At 53.8% G+C, this 10,917-nt stretch overlaps 1 long non-coding RNA gene across 2 annotated transcripts; it reads left to right on the top strand.

Annotated features, from left to right (window-relative positions):
- The first annotated feature begins 832 nt into the window (after window positions 1-832).
- Window positions 833-8,226, top strand: LOC125130652 (uncharacterized). Of its 2 annotated transcripts, XR_007135762.1 has the most exons (4): window positions 833-2,152; window positions 3,898-4,007; window positions 4,985-5,218; window positions 7,626-8,226. It is a non-coding gene; the product is annotated as an uncharacterized LOC125130652 (long non-coding RNA). The 2 variants fall into 2 exon arrangements; XR_007135761.1 differs by having other exon boundaries at window positions 833-4,007.
- The last annotated feature ends 2,691 nt before the right edge of the window (window positions 8,227-10,917 follow it).

Below are 10,917 nucleotides of genomic sequence, written 5' to 3' on the forward strand. Positions count from 1 at the left end.
CACCTGAGTAAAGCTGGACCCATATCCTCAGCAAAAGAGCAAACGGGGAGGGGAAAAAAAAAATCCTTTTGCAAAAAGAAGTTGTCAAGAGAAGTTGGCTCGTTTTTGGCTCTGTTGGAAAAATGGAAAGGAAGTCTCTCTTGAGAAATTCTAACTCTAGACCTTCCCTCACACAAATTCTAGGTTTGAATTTGCATTGCCCACATGGTCCCAGAACTCCTACGTCTGAAAATTAATGTAAAAAGCAAACATGGGGTGGGTTTCACCCACAGAGCAGGTGGCAGTAACAAAAGCAAGCCTCTCTGGAGGGACATTTCCATGGTAAAGGCCACTTGGGACTCTTACAGATAAAACCCTTGTGGACATGAGCTCTCAATCCCAAATTACAACACATTCGAAGAAGCAAGCCACAAAACCCGGAACACCCCACAGCATTTGTAGAACCCTGCACCTGCCGTGTTATTTTCAAGTACACACCGAAGCTTTCGGAAAAGGATCACGCATACCCCATAGGAGGACATAAAGCAAGTCCCAAGAAATTTCAAGAAAGTGGTATCACAGATCCTATATAAGTTAAAAATCAATAGCAAAACTAGGAGATCCTGTTGTGGCTCAGCGAGCTATGAATCCAGCTGGTATCTGTGAGGATGCCAGTTGGATCCCTGACCTTGCTCAACGGGTAAAGGATCCGGTGTTGCCATGAGCTGCGGCGTAAGTCACAGAGGCAGCTCGGATCTGGCGTTGCTGTGGCTGTGGTGTAGGCCATCAGCTGCAGCTCCGATTCGACCCCTCGCCTGGGAATTTCCATATGTGCAGGTACGGCCCTAAAAAGAAAAATAAATAGCAAAACTATAACTAAAAGGCCAAACCTCTTGTACTTGGTCCATAACCCTTGCATCTTGTTCCCTCTCCAAACTTCTGACAGCTCTTTAGAACAGTGAGATTCCAGGATGGATGTGAAGGTGCTAATAGGCGGCAGACACACAGGAGGCCCGCGGCCAGTCTGAGTTGAAGCTGGATGGGAACAGGTGCCCCTCGGGTCTCTAGATGGTGTGTGATCATTAGAGCGAAAAACCAAAGTCGTCTCTGTCTTTTCCAAAGGATGAGCTCAGCGTGTGACAAAGATAGCAGCCTGCGTTTAAATGACAACCACCAGCAATCAGCCTTTATGAGCCTGAGGGTCTGGGGAACATCCGGGCAGCGCCCGGGCGGGCTGGTGGAAACTGGACTGGGCAGGTGGTGGGGGTCCTCAGGTCCAGGACATAAAGACCAGCCCCCTGCCAACGAGCAACACGCTCTTTGGGCGTGGATTCGGAGGCATCTCAGGGTTCTCTGTTAAAGGCTTGGACACGCTCATCTGCGAGCAAGGAAATAGGACACACTTTGGAAAAAGCACCTGTGCCCTCTGTCCCCCACGGGATTCGTTACGGTGATCGTCATTTCACCAGCTCCCTGGGCAGTCCCTGCAGGCACTCACAGCTCGGTGTCCACGCAGTAGTGTCCTGATGGAGGCTGGCTCACCCTTCTTGCCCTCCTGCCCTGCTCACCCAGCTGCCTGCCTGTTACAGCTCAGGCACCAGAAAGAGACCCCTGTCCAGGTTCAAGGGGCCGGGCCGCTTCCCCTCCCCAGGCCTCGGTGATCCTCAGCAGCGAAGCAGGCCAGTGAACGCAGTGAAAGTGGCCTGCGTGGCACGGTTACTTGGGAGGAGGGGGAGGAACCGGTGTGGAAGGGTTTTGTTCAAGCACCGCGTGGGGACGGAGGGACGTCTTCCAGATCTGGGCAGCCAGAGCTGACCTCGCCTCTGACTGCCCATCCCGGTGCTCCAGCGGCCTGCCCACCCGTCCTCGATACCCTCCTCTCCTCTCGTGTAACAGCTCAAGGTTGGTAGAAAAACAGTGGACCTGTCTGAGCTCTGCCAGCTGAGTGATCTCAGCCTGGTTCATTGCCATCTCTGGGCCTCTGTAACGTCTTCTGTAAAATGGAGGAGCAGGTTTCTTCTAATTCTCCTTTTCAATTCAGAACAACTCTAAGAAGGATAACTAACACACACAGAGTGGGCTTTGCCAAGATGGACTCATTCAAGCCTCACAATCCAGAGAGCACAGTGCCCACAACAGAGAGAGGAGGCGACCGAGGCGGCGAAAGAATCAGGTACCTTGCTCAACATGCCTACATGGTAGAGGTGGGGTTTGTACCCATGCAGTCGGTCATTCTGGCCCTCCGTGCCAGCATCCTCCCTGCACAGCCCGGTGGAAGAGGGCTTGGTCACTGGAGCTGGACTGCGTGCCTGATGGGACCCTGGGCATATTGCTTCTCCTTTCTGTGCCTCTGTTTGCCTGTCTATAAAGTGACTATGAGAATACCCCTCCTTTCCTCATGGGGTTGCAGGGAACTCTGCCGCGGGCTCCATGGGCCAGGCCCTGAGCTGCCCCCGAGAATTTCAGTTTGGCCTGAATCCTCCCCTCCGGCGGCCAAGGAAACCGGAGAGAGAGGTTGAGTCACATGCCCAGGTGGCACTACCTTGCGGAGCTGGGGCTGAAACCTAAATGCCATGACTTCAAAGTCCATGCTTTTAACCACCCTGCACCACTTCCAGGTGATGCCTTCAAATTCCACCTTCAAAATCAAACTCTGGACTGCAAATTAGCTCCCCTCCCAGGCAGCCTGACTCACCACCAGCATGGGCCTGAACCCCGCACCTTGTCGTTGACTCACCCCTTCCTGGCCAGTCCCAGCATCATGACTAACTGACCCCTGGATGGAAAAACCACTCCAAGCCCTCCCTTCCTCCTCAGCCCTGCTGCCTGCCCCAGTCCAGACCCCAAAGCCGGGGTTGGTGGCTACTAGGTACCCCCATTCCCAAGCGTAGCCTTGCAAAGGGACTGGACAGAAATGCTCCTGGTCCCCCAGCCTTCCCAGACTACGGGGCTAAGGAGTCGTAGGGAGCGCTCTTTAGAGACAGCTGGCATCGCTCCCCAACCTCAAGCCAAGGGAGGGGACTTCAGAGAGCATGGTATGTGTCCCCTGGGATTCAGGAGGTAAGACAAGTAGGGACAAAGCCTAGCCTAAGTCCCCTGTTTCCACGAGGCAGGGACTGAGCTGCTTGGGGGACAGTCCGCACTCCCAGCATTTGGGGGCCAGGATGCAAGCACGTTTTCTGGGGCCCCAGGGGGATCCTTCTAGGATGCGGCTGGTCTGAGGTCATTTGAAGTTAGGATCCAGCCCCAAAAGGTTTGGGAGTGGGGAGAAACAAGAAAAGGACACGTGATCCTATCAGACTTCATATTTGGTGCCACTCCCCTGATGACAGCTCTTGAAGGGGGTTGAGTGCTGGCCAGAGGATGCTTTGCCCAGGTGGGTCATCACTGGGGCTTGGGGGGAGGCATCTCTGAAGAACCCACGAAAGTGCCCCTAATGAGAAAGAGGCAGCTCCCAGGCACCTCACCCGACTCACCTGAGATCATTGGCTCTCCTGAGAACACCTGAACCAGCCAAGTCAGACCCATCTTGTCCCCTCCCTCTCCTCCCTGCCCCAAGCAAATAACATAAAATGATAAAGCCCCAAAGTAACTAAACAAGCTAGATACGCCTGAGATCTCATCCAGCGGTAGGGATGCTTGGATCAACACCACAGGTTAAAGGCAGCCACCGAGAAAGAGTGAAATTATTTCCACCAGCTGCCTGCCAAGCACCGCTCATTCTGAGTTTCTCGCCTGCCGCAGCCTCTTAACAGGCCCTTTTGCTTTCTTCCCCTGTTCCTGCCCTGCCCTTGAACCGCATCCCCCGTCCGCCAGGCTGAGGTCCGCCAGAACAGCCTTCCCTGAACTGTGCTTCCATCCGGAGAGATGGGCATATCCTAGGGGTCATGAGCTTGAATGTCTGTGTTTGAATCTTAGCTCCTCGACGTGGTGGCTGAGTGACCTGAAACAAGTTGCTTAACCTCTCTGTGCTTCAGCATCACTGCCTGCAACATGGGGATCGCGATAACACGGGCTTCCCCCTGCAGGTAGGTGCTCCCCTGCAGGCTTGTGAGGCTTTAAATGACTACGCACAAGGCACTTAGGAACATAGGAAGAAGCATCTCATCATTGTTCTCAAAGGCTTCCTCCCTGCGCTGCAATCTTGGGCAAGTCCCTTCCTTTCCCTGCCTCTCGGTTTCTGTATCTGAAAAATCAGTTGTGTGGGGGGAACAATTTGCTCATGGCTACAGCTAAGGCTGGTGACAGACAAGCATCAGTGAGAGGAGAGACCCAAGCCTGGACCCACCCCAAGGTGGGCGGAGAAGAGGGCCGAGGGGCTCAGTGCGCAGGAGCAGGGAGGGGTCCGGCCAGCAGGACTGCCCCCCACTGCCGTCTCATGCTCTGCTCCTTTTTCTGGCCTCTGCGAGAGTCTCCCCACCCTGTCCCCCACTTCCCCAAGGGGTCATCTTGGGTGCCCTGAGCTAGATCAGGAAACAGATGGTATTTGGGGAGTAGCTGCCAGGAGCCCTTGGTTCCTCGCTGGACATGTGAACAGCCATCCAGGTGAGGTTGCAGGTACCCACCCACCTTGGCCTCTAGCCCCGTCACATACCTCTGCTGTCCACCTGTCCCTGATCCCTTCTTTGTCAGGAAGGGTTTTATTTTATTTTATTTTTGTCTTTTTAGGGCTGCACCCGTGGCATGTGGGGGTTCCCAGGCCGGGGGTCGAATCGGAGCTACAGCTGCCGGCCTACACCACAGCCATGGCAATGCCAGATCTGAGCCACCTCTGTGACCTATATCACAGCTCACGGCAACACCGGGTCCTTAACCCACTGAACGAGGCCAGGGATCAAACCAGCATTCTTGTGGATACTAGTTGGGTTCGTCACCACTAACCACGACGGGAACTCCAGGAAGGCTTTTTATCTTTCATCATGTCTGTAGCAGCACAGGACTGCCCGTTCCCATTTTATAGACTAAGGAAGGAAGGTTCCCTAAAACTCAGCTTCCCTGCCTCCAGATGCACTGTCTGCAGAATCCTGGGCATCATCAGAAAACTGCCTTTTTTATGGAAGCTGGTGGCCACCTGCCCTGAAGGTCCATCGTGCATGAAGCAAACACACCCTGAACACCTGCTGGGTGCCAGTGACCCAGATATGAAGCAGACACGATACCAGACCTCAAGAAGTTCCAGAACTTGTGGGGAAATGCACGTTACAGATCCTTGCAGTGGAACTTGGTGCTGGGACCACTGGTGAGGGCAGGGGCTGCTGCAGTGGCTGGCGGGCTTAGGTGGGCTCCTGGGGTCAGGGAAGAGCCCGGAGCCGGGGGTGGGACTAAGCCAAAGGCAGAAGGAAGCTCCCAGGACCTACTGCTTCCTCATGGGGCAGGGGCTGATGGACTCTTAGGGTGAGAAGGAGGGACACGGAGTTTGAAAGCCTCTGGGTTCCAAATCCCAGGTGTGTGCCCACTGGCCACGGGACCCGGGGCCTGTTCCCGAACCTCTCTAATTTCGCCTTTCTTATCTGTGAAATAGGGACAATTACAATATGGAGCTCCAGGGTGGCCACGGGTGAGGATCTGGCGGAGTGAAAAGTGCGAGGAGGAGAACCTGGGGGTGTTGGGGATGCTGGCGAGGCAGCGAGAGGGCCCGGGTCCAGGCTCACATCCTCAGAGAGAGGACACAGCCGTGTTGGCAGCCAGTCCTTCTGGTGCTTCTTAGGCGGGCCTGGACTCAGGCACACGCGTTCCAGCCAATTCCCAGGCCCCCTCCTAGGAGGACACCCGTTCCCTCCTTGGTTCTCAGCATCTCCTGAACTGGGAACAGATGTCCTCGCTTCCTGCCCAAGCCTGAGAGGTGGATTGGCTCCTCTGGCTGCCTCCAGGGAAGTAAAAACCCTGGATGGAAATCTCTGGGCTTCCCCATGGAGGAAAGCGCTCTCTTCCCTGGCTCCTGCCCCGCCTTTCGGGTGGAGCTCCTAACCCGGCATCCGCCACCAGCGGGCCCTCCTGGAGCCCCGCTTCCCCCCTGGAAGGCCCTGGGTTGGGGTGTGTTGATTGAACACATGGACGAGCCTTTGTCTGAAGGATTCTGAAGCTCTGCTCAGAAAGGGGGTGGGAGGGCACCAAGAAAGGACAGAGCAACTGTGGAGGAAGGCACTGAGGCACCTGGGCAGTCAAGGTACAGACGTGAAAAAGGAAATTAACATTTACTGAGCACCAGGCATAAATAATACATGTCAGGAATAAACAAGGGAGGGGGTGGCATGTATTGGGCATCTACTGAGTGCCCTGGGGATACAAAGCTGCATGGTAAGAACTGGTCCCTGCCCCCGAGTCCCTGGGAGGTTTCATCTCATCTGGTCTTATCTAATTCTCCTTACAATTCTATGAGGCAGGTACCCTGGCTCCGCTTTATGGGTGGAGAGACTGAGGTGGCTCTGGTCCAGGGTGGAGGCTGGACCCTCGGGATGCGGATGTCCAGGATGGACAGAGGCGCTAGTGGCAGTCTTTGTCCCTCGTCCCTATCTCCCCACCCCCGGGAAAGGAAGTTCTTTGGCTCACCAATGCAGCCCAAGAGGCATTGTCTTTGCTCACTGGGAGCTTGAGTATCCACAGGCGCCAGCCCCCAAGACCAGAGACAAGGGCGATGCAGCTGGTCCCTGCCTTTAAGGAGCTCACAGGGGGAGGGGGTAGAGCTGTAGGGTGGGCTGAGGAAGGCAGGAAGAGAGTCACGTGTGCCCAGTGTCCACTGCGTATCAGCCCCGAGGGAGTGTGATTTGGGAATAGTCAGGGGGACCACCCAGCGGGATCTGCCCAGGCCTGAGAGGTTTCCTGGGACATAGCACCTGCAGTGCTGAAACTGCGTGAGTTGGTCACCCTAAGCCCTGCGATCAAAATCTGACTCTGCCCTGTGCCTCTGGCAGCAGCTAGTCACCTAACCAGCGCCCACTCCCTGATTCTTCCCAAAGTGATTCTGTTATGGTCTGAGGTTCTCCCTGCACGATGGTGGCTCCCTCCTGTTTCCTCCCTCCTGCCCGCAGATACGTGGTGCGTGGACTCTGCTGGGCTAGGGAAGGAAAGACTATTCTTCCCTGCTTTGCTCAGCAGAGGTAGTAACAGAGGCAGGGGGAATTTAGACTGGGTGGCAGAGGAGGGAGACAGTGGCTTCTTGGGGCCCCTGGGACCAACTGCGACAGGAGCTGCGGTTCATCCTGCCACCCCCCATTTCTAAGTGTCCCTTCAAGAAGAGGGGCCCAGGAGTTCCCAATGTGGCTTAGTTGTAATGAACCTGACCAGTATCCATGAGGACATGGGCTGGATTCCTGGCCTTGCTCAGTGGGTTAAGGACCCGACATTGCCGTGAGATGTGGTGTAGGTTGCAGATGCAGCTCAGATCTGGTGTTGGCTGTGGCTGTGGCATAGGCCAGCGGCTACAGCTCCAATTTGACCTTAGCTTGGGAACTTCCATATGCCATGGGTGTGGCCCTAACCAAAAAAAAAAAAAAAAAAAAAGGAGAGGCCCAGGGGAGCTTGGAGGGGCTGCTCCCTGGCCTTGTGTGGAGAAAAACAGACCTTCACAGGCAAGGGGTGGACAGGAGCAGACTTGGAGGGCAACTTCAGGATGCACTGCAGCTTTTTTTTTTTTTTTTTGCATGTAGCAGTTCCGGGGCCAGGGATCAAACCCGCACCACAAGAGTGACAACACCAGATCCACCGGGAGCTCCCACATTGCAGCTTTTGTTGGTTGGGTGGTGGATTGGAGCAGTTTGCGGTTTACAGCATACTGAGCCGAAGGTACAGAGACTTCCCACACGCCCTCCTGCCCCTACACATGCGTAGCCTCTGCATCTGAGTGGTACATTTGTTGCAATCAATGAACCTACATGGCCACATCATTATCGCCAGTGTCCCTAGTTATATCAGGGTTCCCTCTTGGTGTTGGACAGTCTGAGTTTAGATGCATGTGTAATGACATGTGTGCACCATTATGGTACAATGAGAGTCGCCTGCCTGCCCTAAAAATCCTCTGCTCCACCTGTTCATCCTTCTCGCCCCCATAATCCCTGGCACCTGCTGATCTTTTCACTGTTTCCATAGTTTTGCTTTTCCCAGAGTGTCACATAGCTGGAATCATACAGCATGTAGCCTTTTCAGACTGGCTTCTTTCACTGAGGGATATGCAGTTAAGGTTCCTCTGTGGGTTTTCATGGCTTGATGGCTCGTTTCTTTCTATTGCTGAATAACATTCCATCATCTGGATATATGAGTTTATTTATTCATTCACCTATTGAAGGGCATCCTGGCTGCTTCCAAGTCTCGGCAATTATGAATTAAGCTGCTATAAACATCCACATGCAGGCTTTTGTGTGGATATCACCCCAGCTTTTGAGCTGAAACCACCTTCTTTGGGAGCAGCACCCAATTAATGATTGGGCATGAAAAGGGTACTAGGTGCAGGGCATTTGTGCCCAATGCCAGACTTCCCTAGTTGGCGATGTTGGCTTGGAGCACCCTGCTAAGTTGGCCAAGGCTTTGTCAACTCTGCCTGGAGGTCTGAGGCTCCACCTGCCCAATTCTTCCTTCTCCTCTTTATCTCCCACAGGCCTCAGTCCCCCGTCCACCACTTGCACGTCTAACCCCAACTTAGCGTCTGCTTCCTGAAGGTCCCAACGAACAAACTCTAGCCCTAAAATCAGTCCACAATCCATCCAGTTCTCTCCATCATCATGCCCTCCGAACCCCTCATTCCTCTCACCTGGCTCGTTGCATGGCCCCGCCCTGGTCTCTCCTAGCCCCTTACAACCCACTCTCCACACAACTACCATTGAGTTTTTACAACGGAAACCACATGGCGTTACTTCCCTGCCTAAAGCCTTCCACTCGGGCTTAGAATCAAACTCGGAGTTCCCGTCGTGGCGCAGTGGTTAACGAATCCGACTAGGAACCATGAGGTTGCGGGTTCGGTCCCTGCCCTTGCTCAGTGGGTTAACGATCCGGCGTTGCCGTGAGCTGTGGTGTAGGTTGCAGACGCGGCTCGGATCCCGTGTTGCTGTGGCTCTGGCGTAGGCCGGTGGCTATAGCTCCGATTCAACCCCTAGCCTGGGAACCTCCATATGCCGCGGGAGCGGCCCAAAGAAATAGCAAAAAGACAAAAAAAAAAAAAAAGCATCAAACTCATCCCCTTCCCCTGGCCTATTAAGGCCCACGTGATCTCACCCTGCGTTCCTCTCCGGCTTTCTTTCTCCCCTGGAGTTCGCTCTGCTCCACCCCCATTGACCTGTTCATGGAATATATCCGACTCATTCTGCCTCAGGGCCTTTGCACTAGCTGTTTCCTCTGCCTGGAACACTCAGTCCTTCCCTCAATTTCCCCATATGGCTGGTTTCTCAGGTCATTCAGGGCTCAGCTCAAAGGCATACCTTTGCTGACCGGCTTGTAGGTAATACTCATCTCCCAATTTCCACACAGACTCACCTCCTATAACTTTCTGTCAGGTTACTTAAAAAGTTTCCTTATCGTTCCCATTATTATTATAAATTAACATGTTTATTTAATTATTCATTTGTTTATGGCCCGGCTCCCCACTAGACGATAAAATTGTGAGCTTGTCCTGTTTCCAGCTCTCCCCAGTGCCTGGCGCTCTGCCTGGCCCAAAAGTCGGTCTCGAAACATATATTTTGAATGAATGACTATATTTGTTCATTTAGGGCAGAATTCCCTTTCCCTAAGGATGGAATGAAAGTGAAGAAGTAAAAACCCTTGGAGATGTGCGCTTTAGAGGGAAAATGCGAGGACTGTCGCGGTCCTGGGGAAATTCCCCAGAGGCTCTCCTTCCGACCATGCCTTGAGAAATTCTGTTAGGATGGGGCGGGGTCTCTCCCAGGGCCCCAGAGAGATGGGTTTCAAGCCCTCCTTGTCCCAACCTCCCCCCTCTGCCTCCAGCAGCAGCCAGCGTTGCCTGTGGGGGAACTGGTTCTGCAAACATTCACCAAGAAGCCACCCTGGCCACGGCCCCAGGCTGGATGCTGGAGGTAGAGGTGAATCAAGGAAGAAGAAGAGGTGGCATTCCAGGCAAGGGACAGCATGAACAAAGGAGATATTCTGGTGTTTGGGGGGGAATTATACCCGGTTAGATGCCATTCCAGGGAGTGAGGATAGGACCTGAGGCTGGAAGGGTGGAGCAGTGTCCAGATGACCACCAGGCTTATAAACCAAGAGAAGCCAACACAATAAGACCCAGCAGTGACAGAGGCTTTCCATGTGCTGCTCCTATTCCCCCATTGCACAGCTTGCAGAACTGAGGCCCAGGGTGTCAGACCTGAGACTTGACCCACTCTGAAAAGTAGGCCACACAGCTGGTAACAGGCAGACGCAGGGTTTGAACTAGGCCTTCTGGCTCCAGAATCCATGCCCCTGAGCACTAGGTAGCACTGCCTCTTAAGGAATCCAGACTTTATTCCATAAGGGATGGGGAGCCACTAACAGGTTTGTAAGCGGGGGAGTGACATGCTTATATCACATGATTAAAAAGTCATTCTAGGAGTTCCTGCTGTGGCACAATGGGATTGGTAGCGTCTTGGGAGTGCTGGGACACAGGTTCTATTCCTGGGCCGGCACTGTGGGTTAAGGATCTGGCATTGCTGCAGCTGCGGCTTAGGTCGAAACTACGGCTTGGATCTGATCCCTGGCCTGGGAACTCCATATGCTGGGCGTTGGTCAAAAAGGAAAAAGAAAAAAAGAAAAACGAAAGAAGTCATTCTAGGAGATAAACAGATGGATTTAAACAAAATTTGACTCCAGCCTCTGGACCCACTTATCCAATGGTCCCAACCCTCACGGAGCAGCTCATATAGGGGTGGCCCCATTTGGTGCCCAAGCCACAGTGGCTCTGCTGCTCTTGGCAGCAGCCCCCTCTCTCGGCCTCCCCTGTCCTTCCCAGGATGTTATATC

The sequence above is a fragment of the Phacochoerus africanus genome, chromosome 7 (genome assembly GCF_016906955.1).
Source record: "Phacochoerus africanus isolate WHEZ1 chromosome 7, ROS_Pafr_v1, whole genome shotgun sequence".
In the NCBI taxonomy this organism is placed as follows: Eukaryota; Metazoa; Chordata; class Mammalia; order Artiodactyla; family Suidae; genus Phacochoerus; species Phacochoerus africanus.